This window comes from Herpailurus yagouaroundi, unplaced genomic scaffold (genome assembly GCF_014898765.1).
Source record: "Herpailurus yagouaroundi ecotype Mexico unplaced genomic scaffold, PumYag 160, whole genome shotgun sequence".
Classification (NCBI taxonomy): Eukaryota; Metazoa; Chordata; class Mammalia; order Carnivora; family Felidae; genus Herpailurus; species Herpailurus yagouaroundi.
The window spans coordinates 5,839,652-5,863,259 of NW_024412401.1; the positions used below are offsets into that span (position 1 = coordinate 5,839,652).

The 23,608-nt window shown below is 39.8% G+C and overlaps 1 protein-coding gene across 1 annotated transcript in view; it reads left to right on the forward strand.

Annotated features, from left to right (window-relative positions):
* Positions 1-23,608, forward strand: part of SH3GL2 (SH3 domain containing GRB2 like 2, endophilin A1) — a 221,202-nt gene that overhangs the window by 684 nt on the left and 196,910 nt on the right. The window lies entirely within an intron of this gene.

Consider the following 23,608-nt stretch of genomic DNA (forward strand, 5'->3'; position numbering starts at 1 on the left):
GCGTCTGGGAGGGGACCGCGGCTGCACCGTCGCCCGGGCGTGCAGGTGCCCCAACGGCGCGGCGGGAGATTATGTAAAGTCGTCTCTTACCCGGTGACCTTGCGGTGTTGGTGCCCCCAGCTGTCCCGGGAAGTGCTGGCACGAGCGGTGGCCCGCACCGGGGGTGACTGCGGTGATGTCCGCCGTCTGCGCTCCTCCACTGTGCTTTCTGAATCTCTCCTTCCATGTTGTCCCCAGGCGCCAGAGCAATAGGAGGATGAGGCTTCCTTCAGGGAAGCTCATGCATTAACTTTTCCCTGGAGAGCTCGGTGGTGAAACTCCTTTGAGGCCGAGGCTTGACCAGCAGTTTGTGTCTTTAAACATTTCCCATGGGTTTTGTAGCCTTAACATAACCAAATCATCATATATGTCTAAGTATTATTTTCAGTGAAGCTTTTACATCTTGAATGTGACCGTATTTCTCTGTGGGGTTAATAAGCTGTGATTACAACTTATTTAATTCAGATTCTAATACTTTAAGTCTCCTTGGGCTCTGTTGAAGAATTTTACATAGGGAAAGATAGGTGAATACTTGTAATGTGACCTATTTCTTATGTAATGAGGGTGGTTACTTTTTTTTTTTATCCTTCTGAAACAGTTCTAGTTTAAGGGATTTTTAGCTAAGGATTTTGTTGGTTTTTTCAAATGTTTCTCATAATTTAGCCTTAAATATATTTTTTTATAGATTAGCCTTGATTAATACTGAGCTTTCTCAATAATTTCTCAGAAGTAGTGAGGTTTTTCCTAGGCTACCACAGTAACAATCCTATTTTAAACCACATCCAAAAGAGATGAGGGTTGTGCTTTATAGAATCTTGGTTAAGGTAGGGGGACAGATGCAGCACGACGTTCCTCTCCTGTACGTCCACATGCTATGTCTATCACTATCCGCTTGCCTTTGTAGAATCAGTTTTTTTAATTTAAATTTTCTTAATGTTTATTTATTTTTGAGAGAGAGAGAGTCAGAGCAGGAGTGGGGGAGGGGCAGAGAGAGGGAGACACAGAATCCCAAGCAGGCTCCAGGCTCCGAGCTGTTAGCCCAGAGCCCAATGAGGGACTTGAACTCACAAACAGGGAGATCATGACCTGAGTTGCAGTGAGACACTTAACTGACTGAGCCACCCAGGCGCCCTGCCTTTTTAGAATCAGTTTTATCTGTCAGTTTGGAAAATTGAGAAAACTAAGATGATTTCAGTACAAATACCCATTAATGTTATTGTTTTTGCTTTTCAAATTGGATCATTGAGTCATCTCTGACAGAATGTAAATCTATTTATTGGTGTAATATGGAGGGCTTCTAATAACTTCATACTTCAGGTTCCTTCAGGTTTACAGACCAGCACAGGTGCTACCATAAATTCTTAGGCAGGACTTCTTTGAAGTCACTAACCTTTTTAATTTCAGTTATTTGTTACTTCTGTAAAGCAGACCTCAGCACTGGATTTACCAACACCACATCCCTTCTTCACTTTGATTCTGAGGACTTCTGCTGGAAATCTTGGAGCCTTAAAAGGCAATTAGGCTAAGGCTTGACCCCCACCTCCTCTGCTGTTAGGGATCTTGAGCAAGTTATTTAACATTTGAATGTGTCTTTGCTAAATGGGGTTAAGTATCCACTTCCTAGAATTGATGGGAGTGCAGATGAGTTTTTAGAACACACATAATAAGTGTTCAATGAATGCTGTTAACATTAAAGATAATTTCACCAGTGTAAGATTCTGTCCTTTGTATTAGTAATAATGACACTTGAGACACTTGACACGGAAGCTAGACTTTTTGGTTTTGTTACTTTAACAAAAAAATGATCAGATTGCTTCATTTCAGCCAAATCCTGAAGTTATATGTAACACGGAAGTTCAGAATAAAAAACTAGAATTGTATGATGTGAAAGAACTTCTTAGATTGTTGGAGGAGGTTTGCTTGTGACAAGAGTAGTATTCATCACACCTGATTCAGATGCAGAGTCACTGAGTCTTTTTTTTTTTTTTAACTGAAAAGCCTTTCATTTTAGAGGTGAGACAACACAAGATATCTTATCCATAACTTAATGGAGCACAGTCCTAGCCCCTGGCAAAGGTTATTCTTCATGTGTACGTGTGTATATTTGAAGGGTGTGTAAAGCCAGTGGTAGTGTTTGCGTGTGACAAAGATACTAGGGGAAATAGCCACGTCGTACTTTTTTTTTTTTAAATTTTTTTAACACTTCTTTATTTTTGAGACAGAGAGAGACAGAGCATGAACGGGGGAGGGTCAGAGAGAGGGAGACACAGAATCTGAAACAGGCTCCAGGCTCTGAGCCGTCAGCACAGAGCCCGACGCGGGGCTCGAACCCACGGACCGTGAGATCATGACCTGAGCCGAAGTCGGCCGCTTAACCGACTGAGCCACCCAGGCGCCCCCACGTCGTACTTTTTAAGCCATTTTTCCATACCCAGCTCTGTGAACCTGATCTTATCTACAAAGTAAGCTTTACACCTAGAATTATTGCTTTTCGAGAATAGATATGCTAGATTATATGGCCAATGTTCCCCCTTTTTTTTTTTTTTAAATGTTTGCTTTTTTGAGAGAGACAGAGTGTGAGTGGGAGAGGGGCAAGAGAGAGAGGGAGACACAGAATCCAAAGCAGGCTCCAGGTTCTGAGCTGTCAGCACAGAGCCCAGCGGGCCTGAACTGGGGCTACAACTCAGGAAGGGCATGATCAGGACTTGAGCCGAAGTTGGACACAGCTGACTGAGCCACCCAGGCACCCATGTGTGGCCAGTATTCTTAAGTGGAGGGCCCCTCTTCAGGCAAACGTTTCTCTTGTTTCTGTGAAATTGAGTTTTTTGCTTTTTCAGTGCAGGATATTTGTGTTAATAAAGCAGTATGCCTTTAAAGTTTGCCCACTGATTTGAAATCTCTGAATAGAAGTGTCAAGGCTGTTCTGTTGATTTAGAACTGATTATTTCTACCTTGTTGCCTACAGTTATTTTTAATATCTCTGATATTTGGAGGTGAAAAAATGCTTTTGCTAAAGACAATTTAATGAGTGGGAAAGACTTTCAGGTTGAGAATATATTAACAGCAAAAATTGATCATATTTTTACTTTAATATGCTTTATTACTTTATTGCTTGTAGATATAATTTATGATACAATTAGAAAAAATAAGGTACTCCTTTTTGTTACTGTAAAATAGGGCACATGAACATCTCTTCTACTTCTAGTGAGTTTTACTCATTGAGATTTCATTTTAGCAAGATTAATGTCAATTTTTTTCACTTGGTTTAAACTGGCAGCATATTAGGTAAAAATAGCTGTCTGGTTCCAGTTAACATGCTGTTATTATAAATTCTATACTGAATTTTTTTTTTTTTTTTTTTTTTTTTTTACTTTATCAAGCATTTGTTGTGGATGTACCTTGCTGTGTAGAAACAGGTGGAAGTTTGTTACAGAGTAAAATTTATTAGGTCATTGTATTTGTTTTGGCATTTGTGCAGAACTAAGTATCAAACTGAGTGTCTTAAACAACAGAAATTAATTGTCACACACTTCTGGAGTCTTGATGAAGGGGACAGTGAGGACATATTCCTCTGAAGGCCTTAGGCAAGAGTCCGTTCAGGCCTCTTTCCCAGATTCTAGTAGTTTGTTGGCAATCTTTGGCTTTTCTTGCTTTGTTTGCACATCACCCTGATTTCTGTCTTCACGTTAGCATGGTTTTCTTCCTATCTGTGTCCAAATCTCCCCTTTCTCTAAGGACACCAGTCATATTGAATTAGAGACCCACCGTACAACAGTATGACCTCATTTTAGCTTAAGTAGTTACATCTGCAGTGACTGTATTTCTGAAATAAGGTCACATTCTGAGGTACTGGGGATTAGGATTTCAACATAAGTTTTTGGAGGGGGCACATAACCCATAACAGCTATTATTTGCGTGACAGAATTCACCACAGTGTTCTCCTAAATATTGCATTTGATTTAGCATTAAGGAGACAATTAAGTCTATAAATAACACCTTTATATTGCATTGAATGAGATCTGCTTTCTTCTTTTCAATAAATTTGGTTAGGATATATACCTACTATAGACTACATTTTTTTTTTAATGATAGAAACTAATATTTGCTTAGGCTGTATGTTATGATATAATCTGGTGCATGATTATTGTCCCACTCAGATTCATCAACTGGAAAATTTTAATTACATTGGTATTTTATGCCTTTCCATTTAACTAATTTATTCATGCTTTCATCATATTTAAAGTGCTGTATTTTACATAGATGTTTTGCTTGGGAGAATGTTGCATAAATCTGTTTTATGCATTTATTGATTTGGTGAGACTTCAAATTTGTTAAGGTAATTAATGAAATATATAATTAGTTATAACTTTGAGTGAGGTTCTCAGTTCCTTAAATGCTTGCTTTAAAGCAGTAAAATCTCTGCTGCCTTCAAAATCTCGAGTATAACTTTTTTGTTCACATAGGGTTTCTATACATGCACTCTTTGTCAGGTTCTTACCTGGGGTCAATAAGAGGCTGGAAGGACTATTTATTTTCTAAAATTATATGCCACATTTTATATGTGCATTTTTCTGAGGGAGAGGTTTTTAGCCTATCATAAACTTTTTCATTAGCTTTTTTTTTTTTTTAAAGTAGGCTTCATGCTCAGTGCAGAGCCCAACATGGGGCCCAACATGAGGGCTTGAACTCAAGACCCTGAGATCAAGTCCTGAGCTGAGATCAAGAGTTCCATGCTTAACAGACCCAGCCACTCATCATCAGCTTCTTTTTTTTTTTTATCATTAGCTTTTTTTTTTTAATGTTTATTTTTGAGAGAGAGAGGAGGGGGGAAGGGCCGTGAGGGTGGACAGAGGATCCGAAGTGGGCTCTGTGCTGACAGCAGAAAGCCCAATGCAGGGTGTGAACTCAGAACCATGAGATCATGACCTTAGATGAAGCTGATTGCTTAGCTGACTGAGCTGCTCAGGTGCCCCTTATCATCAGCTTCTTAGAGGAATTCCTAATCCCAATCCTGTTCCCTTCCCCCAAAGTAAAAATGCATTATAACAAATTGATCATGTCATCAGGAGAGAATGGGGTGGTTCTTACAATAACAATCACTTGCATCAATTTATTACTGGGCTTTAGAATATCTGCTCAAAATGAAACCATCTCTAAACTACTTGTAGGGGCAATCAAATATAAAAAGCCTTTCCAAAGGTGTCAGAATTGAATGAGACAATGTCTGTGAGAGTGCCACGCTTGCATAATAAGATAACTGGAACCATGCAAAAAATAAAAAAAAAAACAGTAGGTTGTCAATGAGCTCTGACTTACTGATACACTTGGCAAATGGACCTGTGGAGGAGTTTGAAATGAAAGTGGCTGCTGAAAATAATTTCCTTTGAGACTGAGATTCTCTTTGATCAAGTTTTTTGTTGTTGTTGTTGACACAGTGACATTTTTTTGCAAGGTTTTTCCCCACAGTGATTCTTTAATGTTTTAAATTGAGTTTATATGAACTTTGGTTTCTGTCTACTTGGAAAATTTTGAAGTATGTATCTCCCAAATTAACTATAAATACCTTTGAAAATGCATCAAGACTTGATGGGGGAAATGGTGACTGTTTTGAGGAGAAATGTCATTGCGACTGTTTTGAGGAGAAATGTCATTGCGGGAGAGAGAGACTTAATATTGGGGCATGATGCCGGTAGCGGGGAGGGCTTCAGCTTGCAGAGCAGAGTCCATTCTGCCAAGCCCCTTGTGCTGCTCAGATTCCCAGGCCTTCATGCAACCCTAGGGCTCTCGTTAGAGTGGGCAGCTTGAGGAAGTGAGAGAGGAGGACAAGAATCATTCAAATAAGGAGAATTGGGGGAGGCAGACTTTAAGAACAGCTCCAGGGTTTAAAGTGGTGTGGCTTTCCTTCACAAGTTAAGGCCAGATGGGCAGGATTCTATCTTGAGGGTAAGAAATCAGAGGATTTTCTTGACTTCTCTTTTTATCCCCTTTCTGTTCATTTGATCATTTTTTTTTAAATTTTTTTTTTTAACGTTTATTTTTTTGGGACAGAGAGAGACAGAGCATGAACGGGGGAGGGGCAGAGAGAGAGGGAGACACAGAATCAGAAACAGGCTCTGAGCCATCAGCCCAGAGCCCGACGCGGGGCTCGAACTCACGGACCGTGAGATCGTGACCTGGCTGAAGTCGGACGCTTAACCGACTGCGCCACCCAGGCGCCCCTCATTTGATCATTTATACCTTTGTTATGTTCTGTGTGATGATGATGAGTTGAGTGTGGCACCAAGAGGGGACCCAGGAGAGGCTCAGGAAAACAAAGTTTATTAAACTCACAGGTTTGAGGGAAACAGAGACAATGCACACTGAAGGGGCCACATCTGAGCAGGGTCAGGGGAGTGGGCTCAGCCAAGCAGGTGGTAGCCAAGAGAGAGTACAAAGACCAGTGGGTAAGGGTCTTTATTAGGGTCAGGGTGGAGAACACAAGAAAAGGCAGAGGGTATTTCCTTGGTGCATTTGAATTTACTAGGTCATAGTCAGGGGCAGGCTGAGAAATGTAGTTGTGGTGGGGACCACCTTATCACAGTGGTGCATTTGGTTACCTGGATGGGTTGCTCGAGCTCGTTGTATGTGAGAATGTTAAGGCGGCAGGAAACAAAATTTTACAATACAACTTCTCTGTTTTTTTTTTTTTTTTTTTTTTTTTTTGGTTTAGATTTTCTTTATTGCCCTGATCCTTTTGGAGTCCAGATGTTTAAAAGTGATTTATGTGGTCTATAATAGATAATAAAGATTAAGAAGAGAGCTACAGCTATACCTATTGTAATGTCATGATTGTAAGACCCTGTAAATGTTTTTGTAGAATATCGATAAAATATTTTCAGATGACACTAAATCATCGACTGAGTCTGATGCTTTGTGAAGTAAATTTACTGTTTATGAAGATTTTACATTTAATGCAACTTCTGAATATGATGTTCTAGTTGGTTTGCTCTCACTCCCCTCTGCCCAGCCCCAGGTCAGATTCTATATGGTATGGACGACTGTGGAAAAGCTTCCTATAATTTGTGAGAACCAGCAAGCTCCTCGGAGGCTTGCTTAGAAGCTCGGGTCTCTGAAGGACCACTAGGCAGGATTTTGTGGCCTCTTCTGAATAATGGTATCTGAAAGATACAGAAGTGTCTTTGTTATAATTCAAACTGAACTTTCTCCATAGATCTTAATTGGAGCAGTTCCATAGTGCTAAGAAATATCTCAGTATCAAAGTACAATGCTTGTTAGGCACACGTGACTAGTCTGCCTATGCTTTTTCGTGTTCAGGAAATACTGTCCTCAGTGACCACTCCCATTTGGAGAAAGAAAGAATGGGAGCCATGGCAATTATTGTCCATACAATGATACCACATTCTGGGTAAGCTTTGTGAGGTCCCAACCCCTATAGAGAGGAAGTTCTATGGTTTTACCCTGGTTCTGCAATCAGGGAAGAATTCTTTTGTTCTTTCTGCTGTTTGGCCAAAATCTAAAGAGGGTGACAGGGAGCGTGGCCTCTTCGGGAGCTGTGTAGCTTCTTTCGTTGGCTTCCTGTTTATTTAATATTTGTTTTTTGTTTTTTTGTTTTTTGTTTTTTACAGTTAGAAGCCTTTTTGTTTTCTTTAAAAAAGTTTGAGAGAGAGTGTGCATGTGCACATGTGAGTAGGGGGAGGGGAGAGGGAGAATCCCAAGCAGGCTCACGACTGTCTGCACAAAGCTCCACGTGGGACTTGATCCTACAAACCATGAGATCATGGCCTGATCTGAAATCAAGAGTCCCATGATTAACCATTGGACTGAGCTACTCAGGCACCCTTGCAGTTACTGGCTTTTAACTATTCATGGCTCATGGCTGATTTGGGCAACAAAATTCCTTCAGAAACTTAGGAGATTTCCCATTTGCTAGTTACTGAAGTGGAATCTTTTTGGATTCCATTGATCCAATGGATGTTTTTTATACCTAATTTTCAACCAGTAGGTTTGGTTGTGTTCACCTGAACTTTGTAAGAGAGCCTCATGCTTTGATTTAACCAAGAAGTCTTAATCGATGTTTACTGCTCATAGCTCTTTTCATTCTTACTTCCCATTATTTGCCTCAGGGATCCAGGATGACTGGGGGTTCTTACATCTTTAACACATGGTTTTCCTTTTTTTAAAAAAAATTTTTTTTAACGTTTATTTATTTTTGAGACAGAGAGAGAGCATGAATGGGGGAGGGTCAGAGAGAGGGAGACACAGAATCTGAAACAGGCTCCAGGCTCTGAGCTGTCAGCACAGAGCCTGACGCGGGGCTCGAACTCACGGACCGCGAGATCATGACCTGAGCCGAAGTTGGCCGCTCAACCGACTGAGCCACCCAGGCGCCCCAACACATGGTTTTCAAGATTGCCAAAGGGAAGAGTATGTTGGAACAGGCATGGGAGATTTCTGTGGGCCAGGCCTGGAAGAAGAATGTGGTAGGCAGGATGCTAAGGCTCTAAGTGACTCTCCTTCTCATATTGCCCCCTCTTCTTTGAGTGTGAGTCAACCTGTCACTATGAAAAGTTGTTCCTCCTGAAATTCCTACTCTATATGGGAAAGGGGAGATTTTATGTTTGGGGTTAATCTAATCATACAAACCCATTTAAAAGCAGAGCATTTTCTCTGGTTGGTAGTGAAAGGGGAAGTCAGAAAGATTGGAAGCATGAGAAGGACCGGACTTGTTGCTGTTATAGATGGAGGGGCCATGTGAGAGGGAATGTACTCAGCTCTAGGAGTAGGGAGCAGTTTTTAGATGGTAGCCAGCAAGGAAACAGGGACATCAGACCCACAGTTTTAAAGAGCAGGACTTTGCCAACAACCTGAATGGAAGGGAATTCTTCCCCAGAGTCTGCAGATAGGAGCCTGGTCTAGCTGTCATCTTGATTTTGACCTTGTGAGACTGAGTGGAGAACCCAGTGTAGCTGGCCCAGACTTTCAGCCTGTAGAACTGTGAGCTAATAAATGGATATAGTTTTTAAGTTGCTAAGTTTATGATAATTTGTTAAGCAACAACAGAAAGTTCATAGAAAAAATAGTCACTTCTTTTTATGTTCAGTTGGCTGGAACTTGTAACATAGCCAAACTGTGGAATACCTAAGTGCAAGGGAAGAAGGGGGGAGGTTGGAAAGTGTAGTCAAGCAGTGTACCCAGAGTATAGAAGTGAGTGACGGTAAAAAGCTAGAAGTCTTTGCTGTCTGTTGTGCCTATAATACATTCATTTATATGTGTGCTTCTGAGTGTGTGTGTGTATGTAAATATATACATACATATACAATTTGTTGAATCAATTTTTCTTATAAGGCTCAATGTTCTCTATATTTTTAAATACATCTTATATTTTACAGATGTTTCCCCCTATAATGTTTAGGTTTTTTGACATTTAGATATTTTTTCCTAGTGAAACACACGTTTCCTTTTGTGGTTCCTGATCAGTTGTAAAAGGTGAGGCTGTTAACTACTTCCTGAGGAATCTTAGCTTGGTAGGCTGCTAGTACAGTGACCGCTTCATTGACCTTGGAATGGAGAGACTGTAGAACATTGAGGAGCCTTTTGAATTCTAAGTCTCTATCAAAGCATCAGGGATTTTTACTAGTGAGAGCAAAGTGGTTGACTGTTCCCCCTGCATCTGTTCCTGTGTTTGTGGAAGGCCTGTGCCAACACAGACACACTGAAATGCCCTTATTTAGTGTGGGCACATCAAAGAGCTCCATGGTAATTTGAAGTTGTTCATCAAGTTACTGAGGACTTCAGGTGCACGTGGCACATTTGGTGTTGTTTGTCTGTGTTATGTTAGTTTCATGCTCTTTGACATGATTTGCAGATCCATAGCCCTGAATGATTTTCTAATTGCAGCTGGTGGACAGTGCCAGACATTTGTTGGAAAGGATGAGGTCCGACACCTGAGATGTCCTATATGGGTGTGGTGTCAGTTGGGCAGCTTGGCTGAGGAGAGAATAGTCAGGTGTGGTCCATGTCAGAGGGCTGAAGTAACCGGATGGTGAAGCATCCAGTTGGAATTGATTACAGAGCAGGTACAGCTTTCACCCTAATGTTCTGTAAGCATTCAATAAGCATTTACTGCTTACTGAAGTGACCCTGGTGTGCTTCTTTAGGTTGAGTGAATGTTGCATATGGTGTGTTGCTGGACATATTTATATTATTTATTAAATTGCTTAAGTGGCTACTTCTAGGCAAGACCTACAAACCCAAACCCTTTGCTAGTTGTGGCTAGTGGCTATCCTCCATCATGTTGTAGACTGACTAATGGAAGTACTTTCTGGAAATGTTCCTCATTAATACCACCATCAAGATTTTACTCATGGAAGGTGATAATCCTATTATCTATAGATTAGGTTCTGCTTCTTATGTTCAGCCTTGCACCTCAGTTGTGTCTCTTTTCCCCTTTAAATTAAGTTTAACAAACAATTGTTTGCCATTAAGCCCTTTCCTGTTTATGTCATCTACTCTCTATGCATCTTTGGTTCCTTTGAAACTCACAAATCCAAAATTTCCATTTTTCACTTTTTTTAGTCATTACCTTCACCATAAACCCAGTCCATATTTTTCAGAAAGATACTTGCAGTGCTTATCATTTATATCTTCTCTAAATTTCTTCATGTAGATGTGGAAACCTCCTTTTTCCTAGCTCCAACAGAAGCTGGGGAAGCTTGTCCTTATTTGTAAAATTTAAATGATCACAAAATACTCGACCAATGTGGATTTATTTTATTCATTTCTTTACAAGCTCTTTGAGCTTTCTGTATCTCAGATGTACACATTTAAAGACTTTTGACTCATTTTTACCATAAACCTTAAATGAAGGATGTATCTTAACCAGAAAGCTTATCATACAATCTCTCCATGAGTGCACTTGTCTGAATTTGATGATTATGACTCGACTTTTTTGAGGCAATGAATTTTGCTGATATCATGTGATATGTGTTGGTTTGCCTTTTATAACATCTAAATTCTTGGTGTCTGATGTCATTGTGTCTGCTAGTTGCCATGAAAGAGTAAAGTGAATTTAGGCAGTCAACTTCAGTAGGCTCCATATGGTTATGGTGGAGTAATTTGTCCCCCAGATTTGTTACTGAGTTTTATCCTCATGAGCTTTTAGGCATCTGTGTCATCTCTACGTTACTGACTCAACTTTAAAAATGAATCATTGTGTTATTTTCATAAATGGAAAAGCCACTATCATTCTTCATAAATAAAAGTATAAGAATTATCATACAGAAATGTTTACTCTTGTGGAGTAAATCTGTGAGCTTGAAGTTTATTCTGCTTTTGTTAAAAAAGGAGATTAACCGGGGCGCCTCGGTGGCGCAGTCGGTTAAGCATCCGGCTTCAGCCAGGTCACGATCTCGCGGTCTGTGAGTTCGAGCCCCGCGTTGGGCCCTGGGCTGATGGCTCGGAGCCTGGAGCCTGTTTCCGATTCTGTGTCTCCCTCTCTGCCCCTCCCCCGTTCATGCTCTGTCTCTCTCTGTCCCAAAAATAAATAAAAACGTTGAAAAAAAAATTAAAAAAAAAAAGGAGATTAACCTATAAGGTAAGCAGCACATATCCTAACAATAGTACACTGGGATGTTGTCCCTTACTAAATCAGAATGATTGAAAGAAGAATAAAGTCAATGTTCTCCTCATCGAGGGAATCAGTGTTATTAAGGTCACAAGTCTGTACCAACTGTATTCAAACATGCTCCCTCCCACAATTTGACCATTATATAAATGGCTGGCCATTTTTGGCATATCAAGGAATTTTCTGCCCATGACCGGGTATTTAATTATGTATCATAAAAGGGAAGGTCATTTGCTTAGGGCAGCACGGAGTCATGTGTTCTGTGTATAATGTTCAGAAGGGAGGCAGAGGTGTACTTTGAGAGAAGTTCTTGAAATCATTTTAGAAAATGGTGAAAGGCCATGCATCATTAAGCTATGTAGAACATGGTTGTCAGGATCCCAGGCTTAGAGGCTCAGAAATTTCAGATCTCTGTATAGTTTTCCCATTCTGAGGACTGGTAAGACCTCAACCAAGTCACTAGTCACTTGATTGCTACTCCTAGCAATTGCTAAGTTCTGCAGAGGTGGTAATATGGTCTTGGGCATGAGTTTAGGTTCTGTTATTTTATGCTGGTCTTGTTCTCCTCTGATTCATTATCTAAGTGTAGCCCGAGTGATCTTTCTAAAGAACAAATCTAATGTTGCTCCTCTGCTTAAAATTCTTCAGTGGCTCCTTTTGGTTCCTGGCATAAAGCCCTTATAAGGCCCATTAAGGATTTGGAGTGTGATCTGGCCCCTGTTTACCAATCCAGTCTCATTGTTCACAGCTCTTTCTGTGTGTGCTTAGCTTTTACAGCTTTATTCCACACAAACTTACTTGCCTTTGAGCCTTTGAACCATACTGACTCTTTGTAGAAATCTCCCTTCCCTTTTTTCCATTTTATGCTTGACTAATCACTACTCCTCTTGAAGGTCTCAGCTTGATATTTTCTCAGAGAGATTTATCTTTGCCTCATTTGATGTGGGTTAAATGCCCTTCCATGTGCAATGAAAATTGCCCATTACACTTCTTTTAAGTGTAGCACTTGGCCCATTGCACTGTAGGCTCCTATTGTTTCTTTGTTGGTATCCCCCAGGGTGGAAATAAAGAAGGGGACCTTGTGTTTTCTGTCCTTCATTGTGTCCCCAATGCCTGTCCCATAGTGAGCATTCAACTGATACTTGTTTTCTATGTATCCGTATTTATATATATTTAAAAGGAGTTATCTAATGTATATATTTTGAATCTGTTTATTTCTGCATAAAAATACATGTATTTTCTTAAGATTTATTTATTTATTTATTTATTTATTTATTTATTTATTTATTTATTTTTTATTCATTCTGAGAGAGAGCGCACGCACACACAAAGAGGGAGAGGGGCAGAGAGAGAAGGAAACACAGAATCTGAAGCAGGCTCCAGGCTCTGAGCTGTCAACACAGAGCTTAATGTGGGGCTTGAACCCACTAACCATGAGATCATGCATGACCTGAACTGAAGTCAGATACTTAACCAACTGAGCCACCAAGGTGCCCCTGCATCACATATTTTTAAGAGTTAATTTAAAAGTTAAATTAAAACATGACCTCATAGAGCGCCTGAGTGGCTCAGTCAGTTAAGCGTCCAACTTCGGCTCAGGTCATGATCTCATGGTTTGTGAGTTTGAGTCCCATGTCACCCTCTGTGCTGACAGCTCAGAGCCTGGAGGCTGCTTCGGATTCTGTGTCTCCCTCTCTCTCTGCCCCTTCCCTGCTTATGCTCTCTCTCTCTCTCTCTCTCTCCCCTCCCAAAATAAATAAACATAAAAAAAATTAAAAAAACAAACATGACCTCATAAAATTGTAGGTTTAAAATAAACTTTCCTAACTGCAAACATGGCTAACATGGCTAGGTACTATTTTAGCTCATTAACTACTTACATATAACAGCCCTAGAGGTTGCTACATTATTAGACCCATTTTAGAGATGAAGAAACTGAAGCTCAGAGAGGTTAAGTTGACCAAGGTCATGAAACTTCAGTGGCAGAGCCAGGATTTAATCCAGGCTAGCTGGTTTCAGAACCAGTAAATGCCAAGTTATTCTTAACTATGAGTCCTATTCCAGTCTTAAATGTCAAACTAAGAAATATCTAAAAGCTATGATTAAGCAGTGAGATAAAGATGAACACTTTAGTAGAAAAAATAGAAAAAAATACGGAGGGGCATCTGGGTGGCTCAGTCGGTTAAGCGTCTGACTTCGGCTCAGGTCACGATCTCATGGTTCATGGGTTCGAGCCCTATGTTGGGCTCTGTGCTGACAGCTTGCTCAGAGCCTGGAGGCTGCTTTGGATTCTGTCTTCTCTATCTGCCCCTCCCCCACTCATACTCTGTCTCTCTCTGCCTCTCAAAAATAAATAAATGTAAAAAAAAAAAAAAAACAAAGAATATGGAAAGACAATGTATGAAATAACTACAAGTGACCAGGATACACATACAAAAATCATGGAAATCAAATAGCAACTTATGACATTTTTCATTGTTTATATTGGCATAGATTAAAAGGATAACTTTCCGAGTTAGCCAGGGTATAAGAATGTGTGTTCTCATTTGCTGGTGGGAGTGTAAACTGTTGTAACACTTTAGGTGATCAGTAGGTCTCTTCTTTGTAATTCTGTTTTCAGGAATCTATCCACCAAATAAATGTTTAAGCTTGCAAAACTTGGTGCACAGTTGTTCAGTTTGGTAGTTACTGTAGTGAAAAATTGGAAGCAGTGTAAATGTCAAGTGATAGGAGATGGAAAGTAAATCTTGGTATGTCTATATTACGGAGTATCTATAGCCATTTTATCCATGGGACCGTATTTATTGGTGTAGGGAAATGTTCATGATTACTGCTAAATGAAAGAAGCAGGCCACAAAACACAGTTGTAATAGGCCTAATATTGGAAAAGAAGGACTATAATAGTAGCTAAAATAAGCTGAGAACTTACATGCCAGGTAATATTGCTATAAGATTTGTTTCCACATTTCATTCATGTTTTTAAGTTATATTTATCACTAAATTTTCTTTATATTCTATCATCTTGTTCTTATCTTCACTTCCTCAGGTTAAATGGGAAATATGAAAAACAGGAAACTTTTTTTAATTAAAAAATTTTTAAATGTTTTATTTTTGAGACAGAGAGCCTGAGCAGGGGAGGGGCAGAGAGAGAGGGGGACAGAGAATCCGAAGCAGGCTCCATGTTGACAGCAGAGAGCCTGATGAGGGGCTTGAATTCACAAACTGAGATCATGACCTGAGCCGAAGTTGGACACTTAACCAACTGAGCCACCCAGGTGCCCCAGAAAAAGAAGAATCTTTAAGAGATCAGTGAGATTGGGAGTAAACCCAGTTTCCAGCCAAGTTCTAGAGCTATAAACCAATGTGTGTTTGCTCCATTAGACATTTAGTTTAAGAGTATTTGAATGCCTGTCTCGCTCTCCATAGAGCCCTGAATTAAATTGTGCTGCCTGGGTTTCTTCTGAATGCATGGCTGCTTTTCCTATATCTCTAAGAAGTATAGGAACCTTGTAAGTGAGAATATTGCTAATGACTTCTGCTAGCATTTCTTTTAAATAAAGATTTATTTTCCCCCAGAGCCCTAGTCTTATCCTTAGAAAGAGTGTGCCATGGCTTTGACTGTGTTTTGCATAGAGGAAGGAGGACAGCTAGGACATGTGTAGTGTAGAAGAATATTTCGGCAAGATGTTCTAAGTAATATGGTGCAAGATGTTCAGTCTCATCCTCCAGCCCTTATACTAGGAATCTCCTGTCAGTTTTTAGCTTCTCAGCAAAAGATCTGTAGACAATGCCATCTCAGCAAAGAAGAATGAGGTGGTACGGAGACACAATAAGAGGATAGGAGATATTCTAAGTGATACTCTTTGAACTTGGATGCAGAATTCTGTTAATAGTCTCTGCTGGGCTTTTTTTTTGAGGACAGAAAATGTGAAGTTTAGGAAGCCATGAATGGAAAAGTATTACCTCCTTGTTTCCACCCCAAAATAGAACAGAATGGAAGGACCATGACCATGAAACAGTCTCAGTAATGAGATGGGCAGGTGACTTTGAGCTTCCTCCCAGAGAGGACATATCTGGCAAGATCAACAGGAGCACTGAGGGTGGCTGCTGGTTGGGCACAAGTGTGCCTTTATGGATGGTTTGGCTTTCTCTGGGACCTGGCACTCTTTAATGGCTTCAATGAAAAGTGCTTCAAGCACTGAGACAAATAGTCTGTGAAGTCATTTCTGGAGTAAAGCTTGTTTTTCCAGTCTCTGCAAAATCTCTTCAAATTTCTGGAGGCAACATTAACTTGTAAGTTGAGAAACAGAGTTGAAGACTGTCTCAAGAAATTTGTCTTCTGGCCTAGTGATCTGATGGAAGTGTGTACTAAACCGATGCTTTTATTTTCTTCAAAACTTTAGGTTTTGGTCCTCTTAATTGTTCATAGATTTCAACATTAATAAACACTATATAATAACGATTTTTGAGTTAAGATGTATGTAATATAATGGAACTTCATTATCTATACATTCTGTACTGTGTTCTTTGGTGTCCCTCTCTCTCTCTCTCTCTCTCTCTCTGTGTTCATTTATTTAGAGGAGGAGGGGCAGAAAGGAAAGGAGACAGAATCCTAAGCAGGCTTCTCACTGTCATCACAGGCCTGATGTGGGGCTTAATCCTACGAACCAATGAGATCAGGACCTGAGCTGAAATCAGGAGTGGGATGCTCAACCATCTGAGCCACCCAGGCACTCCATAGCAGCTTCTCTTAAAAGTGGAAGAGTTTTGCAGGACACTTGTCTCATAATTGGGCATTACTGGTGGAAGGTGAGGTGTGAGTCTGATTTGTAAGTTTTTAAATGCAGGTTATTAAAATATGCTTTAATAAGCTACTTAATAAATTATTTGTTTATGCAAGATAGATTCTTATTTGTATCAGTGCATAGTCTCCTCTGGTTCCTAAGTAGACTGTTGGAACCATAAAGTCCTGATTTTTAGAGCATCTTTGGGCTGGAAAAGGGTGTGTACCTATTTCTGTAGATTAAATGACTTCACTTTTGCTTACATCATAATTTTGAAGATGCTCAACCATTGCCTTCTCCTTCATTTATTCGTGATTCTGACCCCAGCCTAGCATCTCTGAAAGTCATTGAAAACCACTGAAGTGTTTCCCAAAGCTAGTAGTACATCTCACTGGGTTCCCACCACTTGAGATTCTGAATTAGATTTGAGAAGGCCCATACACATTATGAAACAAAACAAAACCAATAAAAACCCCAAACAACTCCTCAGCTTTAGGAACTGCTATCTGGAGTCCTCTATTAAATAGTAGAACATGGGGGAGAGATTCATACCAAGACCATGTAAGTTGGAGAAATACTGTATCAAAGTAAGCATGTTTCTGCACTGCAGGATTTTCAAGAGGCTACTGTAAAATGTTCAGAATTCTTGAAGCAGGGTATGGTTATGTAGTTTCCCAAACTTAATTGATTAATACATCCTCCTGCCTAGCGGCCCCCACCCCATGACTTTTCTTTTTCCCTCTTCATCCATCTTAAAAAAAAAAAAAAAAACTTAAAAAAAGATTTGTTACAAATTACTTGTACATCAGATAAATAATAGTTTTCCTTTAAAAGTTCTTAAAGTTTGATTTTGATATGTGTTTCTCTAAGTGGAGGCATCACTTCTATTTTGAAAGAAGTGTTAAGGTCTTTTCAATAATTTCTCCTGTCAAACTCTTTAAAAAATTAACTATAGTACATTGTTAATATATTAATGTATTGAGGTAATATAATAATAATATTAATGTTGTATATTACGTCCCTATGACCTATTTGTTTTATAACTGGGGAGTTTGTACCTTTTGACTCCCTTTACCTGTTTTGCCCACCTCCCACCTCTGACAACTGCCAGTCTGTTCTTTGTATCTGTGGGCTTGGTTTTTTGGTTTTGTTTTAGATTCCACATGTAAGTGAATAATATGGTATTTGTCTTTCTCTGACTTACTTCATTTAGGGTAATGCTCTCAGAGTCTGTCCATGTTGTTGCAAATGGCAAAATTTCATTCTTTTTTGTGGCTGAATAATATTGTGTGTGTGTGTATGCTACATTTTCTTTATCCATTTGTGGACACTTAGGTTATTTCCATACCTTGACTGTATTAAATAATGGTGCAATGAACATGGGGGTGCATATACCTTTTCGAGGTAGAGTTTTCGTGTTTTGTTTTGTTTTGTTTTTTGTATGACTACCCAGAAGTAGAATTACTTAATTATATGGCAGTTTTACTTTTTTGAGGAAACTCCATATTGTTTTCCAAAGTGGCTGTACCAGTTTGCATTCCCACCAACAGAGCATGAGGGTTCCTTTTTCTCCACAGCCTTGCCAGCATTTATCTTGTCTTGTTTGATAATAGCCATTTTAACAATTGAGAGGTGATATCTCATTATGGTTTTAGTTTGCAGTTCCCTCATAATGTTGAACATCTTTTCATGTATCTGTTGGCCATCTGTATGTCTTCTTTGGAAAAATAATGATTTGACTCTTTAAGTAGTAACTCCTTATATAATTGCTTCACTAAATTCATCTCAATCTGGAAACTCACTAACTTTTCCCTCTTTGTTGATGAATGTGGAGTGACACCTTAGCATTTTATAGTATGTATGTGCTTATTTTAGTGCCTTAACTTCTCTCTAGGGAGAAGGCATATTGATGCTGAACAACTTAACATGTGGAAAAACGAGGCTGAGTAACTTGAGTGAAGTTTCTGCAGAAATGATGGAACTCGAGGCTCTTTGTGCCTAAGCTACTTCTAGAAGTGCCAGACACGCTCATGACAGCTGTGAGGGACAAGAGGGGGAGAAGCAGTGCAAAAGCATAGTAGGGGTGTTAGACCGCATTCCCCAACTGCTGCAAGTAGCAACTGCTATGGATGGCCTGCTCCTGCCTAAAAAGCCATTTACAAATACAGAACCTCATTGCCACCTCACACTAGAAAGAACTGTAAGATATGCAATAGTAGGTTGTTCAGGATGTTATGAAGATTGAGGAGTAACTATTTATTCAGAGGTTATTTTTGGTAATCTTGTGGAGAAAAAAGCTTTACAATATATTATTTATTTACTTATTTTTTAAGAATTTTTTTTGAAGTTTATTTTGAGAGAGAGTAAGTGTAAGCAGGGGGAAGGCCGAGAGAGAGGGAGAGAGAGAATCAGAAGCAGGCTCCTTGCACTGTCAGCATGGAGGCCTGTGGGGGGGGGGGGGTCAGTCTCACAAACTGTGAGATCATGACCTGAGCTGAAAGCTGAAATCAAGAGTCTGCAGCATAACTGACTGAGCCACTCAGGTGCCCCTACTTATTTATTTTTTAAAGAGTAATTAACAGTGATGCTATTGAGTTACAAATAGGTCAATGCAAAGGCCTTCAGCCATTGTGCCTTGTGGTTTTGATATGTCCCCTGGATGAGTGAGATTGCTCAGAACTGGGCCTCCTCTGTGGGGAGTAGACTTTATTCCAGTTTATACTTTCATTTTTGATTTTGTAGGTTCCCTGATGATAGTGACTTATTCTATACTGTGCAGTCTCACATTTTATATTGAGGTTATGAGTTGTGTAGAATTTTCTGAGGCCAAATCTATCCTCCTGAAATGTTGGCACTTGTCATGTCCATTCTTGAAATGCTGTGGGAGTTGCTCAAACAGTCTCTGGCTCACCACCACCACCACCACCACCACCACCACCCATCTTAGTCCAACTTCTGACCATCTGTGTCTCCCAGCAGTCCCTCCTGCCTCCATTGAGATCACATTTTAGCCAGAGTGATCTTTTCAGAACCTGAATATGCCCTTGCTGCTTCTGTGTATTGGGACTTTTCAGTGGCTTTTAGTTGCAAAGACCAAGGTCCTGGATAGTGAGCTGCAAGGGCCTACCTGATCTGGCCCTTGCCTCTCCACCCTGGTGTAGTGCCAGCTTTCCCCTCACACTGTGCTCTGGTCATCCATCTGTCTTACAAACAGTAGGCATTACATCAGTTACCTGCCTGGCTCTGTGCTAAGTTCTGAGAGTATAGAGGTGAAGAAAGTCCTCATTCCCTGCCCTCATAGAACTGGCAGTGTAGTGCAGGAGGTAGACCAATAATCATGCAAATATGTAATTAGACACTATAACCAGTGCAACAAAGAAGTAATGTGGTCATGTCTGACACTGTGCTGTGGAGACAGACCATATCCTCTTCAGCATATAGAAAGGTTAAGCGTTGTTTATTAGGTACAATCTGGGAAGTTCTTACCAGCAGAGATCATTCCAGATGTGAGAAAAGTACTGTTATTTGCACATTAAAAAGAGCATTTGATGGCTTTTCAGACACTTGCATGTTTTATTTCAGAGAGGATAGTCTTGAAGATAAAGAACTCCTTCTTGTGTTTTACTGAAGCTAGGATCTTGGAACATCTGCTGGAATAGTTTCTTTTGAATGAAAAGATTGTGTGATAGGATTATCATCTTTTTTTTCTTTTATCAAAGACCATATCTCTGGCCTTTTCAAAGTGGGTGGTCATGGAGTGTCTCTCTGAGGATGTGAATTTAAACTGAGAAGTTGAAAGAACAAACTGACGTTTTATGACGTTGTCAGCTCGGGGCACAGCATGCAGGAGCCTGCTCATCAGAGGCAGACGTGGGGTTCTGTGCTCAGCCCCGTGTGGCCAGATGGAATGCCCACCCTCCTGGTACCCTGGGGCTAGTTCACTCCTCTTCCTTTAGCCTTTAATTCACAAATGTTGCTTTTTGGAAGCCCCTACTCTGATCTGCTAGATTGGATGAGGTTCCCCTTAATCTATTTTCTGTGGTTTGTTTTTGTGCATTAATTTTATGGCCACTTGAATAAATGTCTCTCTCCTTCACTGGTCTTTAAATTCCTGAAGGCAAGGATCAACTTTCTCATTGCTGACTTTTGGGGATGATGATAAGGATAAGTAAGATGTATATAGCATGTAGCATTAGCTTAACCCCATAAAAATCCTGTGGTGTAGGTACTGTTATACCCATTTTACTGACTAGGAAGCTAAGACACTGAGAGGGTAAGTGCCTTATCCAAAGTTACGCAGCCATTACTTAAGGGTGGAGGCAGAATTTGACAGCAGTCCATCCTTAGAATGCTGAAATAGATTTTAAATATGTCCCTTAGTAATTCACTTATTCCGCCAATAGAAGATCTAATAAATAATACAGGCATGTTGTGGTAATTTGGTGTATGATTAAAGGCAACATTTCAGTCAGTGGGAAAAAGATGGGATTATTCAGTAAAGGATGGATAGTTATCCATTTTTTTTTAAAATTTATTTATTTTTGGGACAGAGAGAGACAGAGCATGAACGGGGGAGGAGCAGAGAGAGAGGGAGACACAGAATCGGAAACAGGCTCCAGGCTCTGAGCCATCAGCCCAGAGCCCGACGCGGGGCTCGAACTCACGGACCGCGAGATCGTGACCTGGCTGAAGTCGGACGCTTAACTGACTGCGCCACCCAGGCGCCCCAGTTATCCATTTTTAAAATAAAATGAAACAATCCTTTTATCACACTTTATACCCAAATAAATTTCAGATGGTTGGAAATGGATAAAGGTGAAAGAATGTAAAGTAGTAAGAGGAAAATCTGGAAGGTGGAAAAACCCTTTCTGAACATGATAGATAAGGTGCACAGACTGCAGAATAAAGTGGGTGATTTTTGCTACATAAAAGTGAAGAACTGAGTAGCAAAAGCATTCTAAATATGATTGAAATGACTAATGGGATTATGATAGGCAGTGCACAACTGAAAAATAAGAGACAAAATCCAGCTTTGGCAATGTGTGGTGCCAGGGATTATTCTCATGTCCTGCAGATTCTTCCTTTCTGGAAGGCAGTTAAGCAATGTGTGTCAAGATAAAGATTCACTTTGATTAAGGCACTTGTAGTTTATCGCAAGTACGAAAATTGGAGACGTGTGCAAAGACATATGTTCAAAATTCATCGCTGTGTTAATGGTGGTGAAATACTGGTGCAATCGTGGAATGGAGTTCTATGTGGCTGTTACCAAGAATGGAATCTACATCTGTTCACATGGACCCCTTGCCTTGATCTCCTTGGGGGTGTGTGTAGCATGGACCTGTATGTGAAATTGTGGACACCACCTGTTTCTGAACATGAGGCTGGATGAGGTTTGGAACAAGATTCACAATGTTATTTATTATCTCTAGATGTGGGTTTTTGAAAGCTTTCTTTTTCTTAAAGTTCTTGGATGTTGTTTCTTTAAAAAAATACAGTCAGCATATATTTTTTGACAATAAGAAAACTACTCAGGATATGAGAATAGATATCTAAGACTGTATCTTTTTCTTTATTTTTCTTATTTGAACAGTCTTCTAGCTTATGAAATAAAAACGTGAGACATTGTCTTATCCCTTTTTAAGTTTTTAAATTCTTGTAACACTTATTTTTGGCTCCTGTAAATGCTATTCCCATATTTGGCCTTCCTAGCCACGGTGTTAGAGATGTTTGAAATATTCAGGGTACTGAACAGAAGGTCAAACACAAAGAAGGAAATGGGGTTCAGAAACATTTTCATTAAAGTTGCATGAATACTGGAGTTTATTCTACAGCACAAAGCCTTCCTGGATGAACTGGATCAATGTTTAATAGAAACAGCCTTTTAAGCATCACTGTTCCTAAAGTCTTCTTCTGTTTTTAATTAAATGTCCTATGTTCTTTAGCCTTACAAGACAGAGTAACTAAGTAAAAGGAGGGAAAAAACAAAACAAAACATCCATGTCAAACATAGGAGTGTAACATTGAAGGGAGAATTTCAAATAAATCACCTATTCTTTCCCTTTCCCGCCCTCCCTCCCCCCACCCCTCTCTCCTGAGAGATAATATTAAACAGCACAGCTGGTTCAGATTCTGATCTTTTCTCAGTCACATCTTCAGAGAAGAGTTTAATAAAGTATTAATTATGTAGCAACCCTATACATACTGTAGACAGGGATAATCTGGCTGCATAATTTTGCTAATGATATATCTATAGAATGCTATTTCTATCCTGTTGTATCCATTTTTAGTTACCAGGGGTATGCTGGTTTTGCAATGACAAGCAGCATTTGATATTCAGCACTCTAGCTGGTTCAATGAGTACATACCACTATTTTGGATTTTGTGGAGAATGGACTTTAAAGATAGGTTTTATGATATTCCCCAATGTGGGGACACACTGGAGATTTAAAAAATTCTGTTTACCCATTGTCCTAGGTGAGGGATTATTGGAAGGCAGAGCAGAGGGAAGAAAGAAAGGAATACATTGTCTATGCAGTTGAAAAATGCCATGTAAATTTAGGGGTCAGGGTTTGTGATACGGAGATTTTAGTACATTGTTGGAGTGGCAATAGATATTTCTATATTTCTTGTGTTTTTTCTATAATTTTTTTCTGCACATTTTTATTTTTCATTAGCTCTGTGATAACCATTATGATTTTTCCCCCATTGATCAAGGTTTCCCTCAGCATCTTAAATCACTGTATACACGTTCCACCCAAGCTTTTCCTTCAATGCCATGTGCATGTTGTTTCTCCAGCTTTATCGCACTTGGCATCTTCAGCAGATAGCACAGGCCCTGTTGGGATTGGGGCTGGGTGTGCCTGTCATGCACAGGTTTGTTTCCTTTTGTTGTAAGCTCATGTGATATCACATTATTTAATCTGAGTCAATCTGTTACCAAAGGACATTGAGAAAAATGGGTGAAAGGTAGAAAAACACAGGGTTTAATGTTCAGAGGATATTTTTAGACTTAGAGAAACAGCCTACTTCTTTTTATGAAGTGGTCAGGTACAATTAATGGTTCACGTTTCCCTCTTTGGTGGTTTTCTTTAAAGGATGAAATGCTGGTTTAACTGTGTGTGTGTGTGTGTGTGTGTGTGTGTGTGTGTGTGTGTGTGTGTGT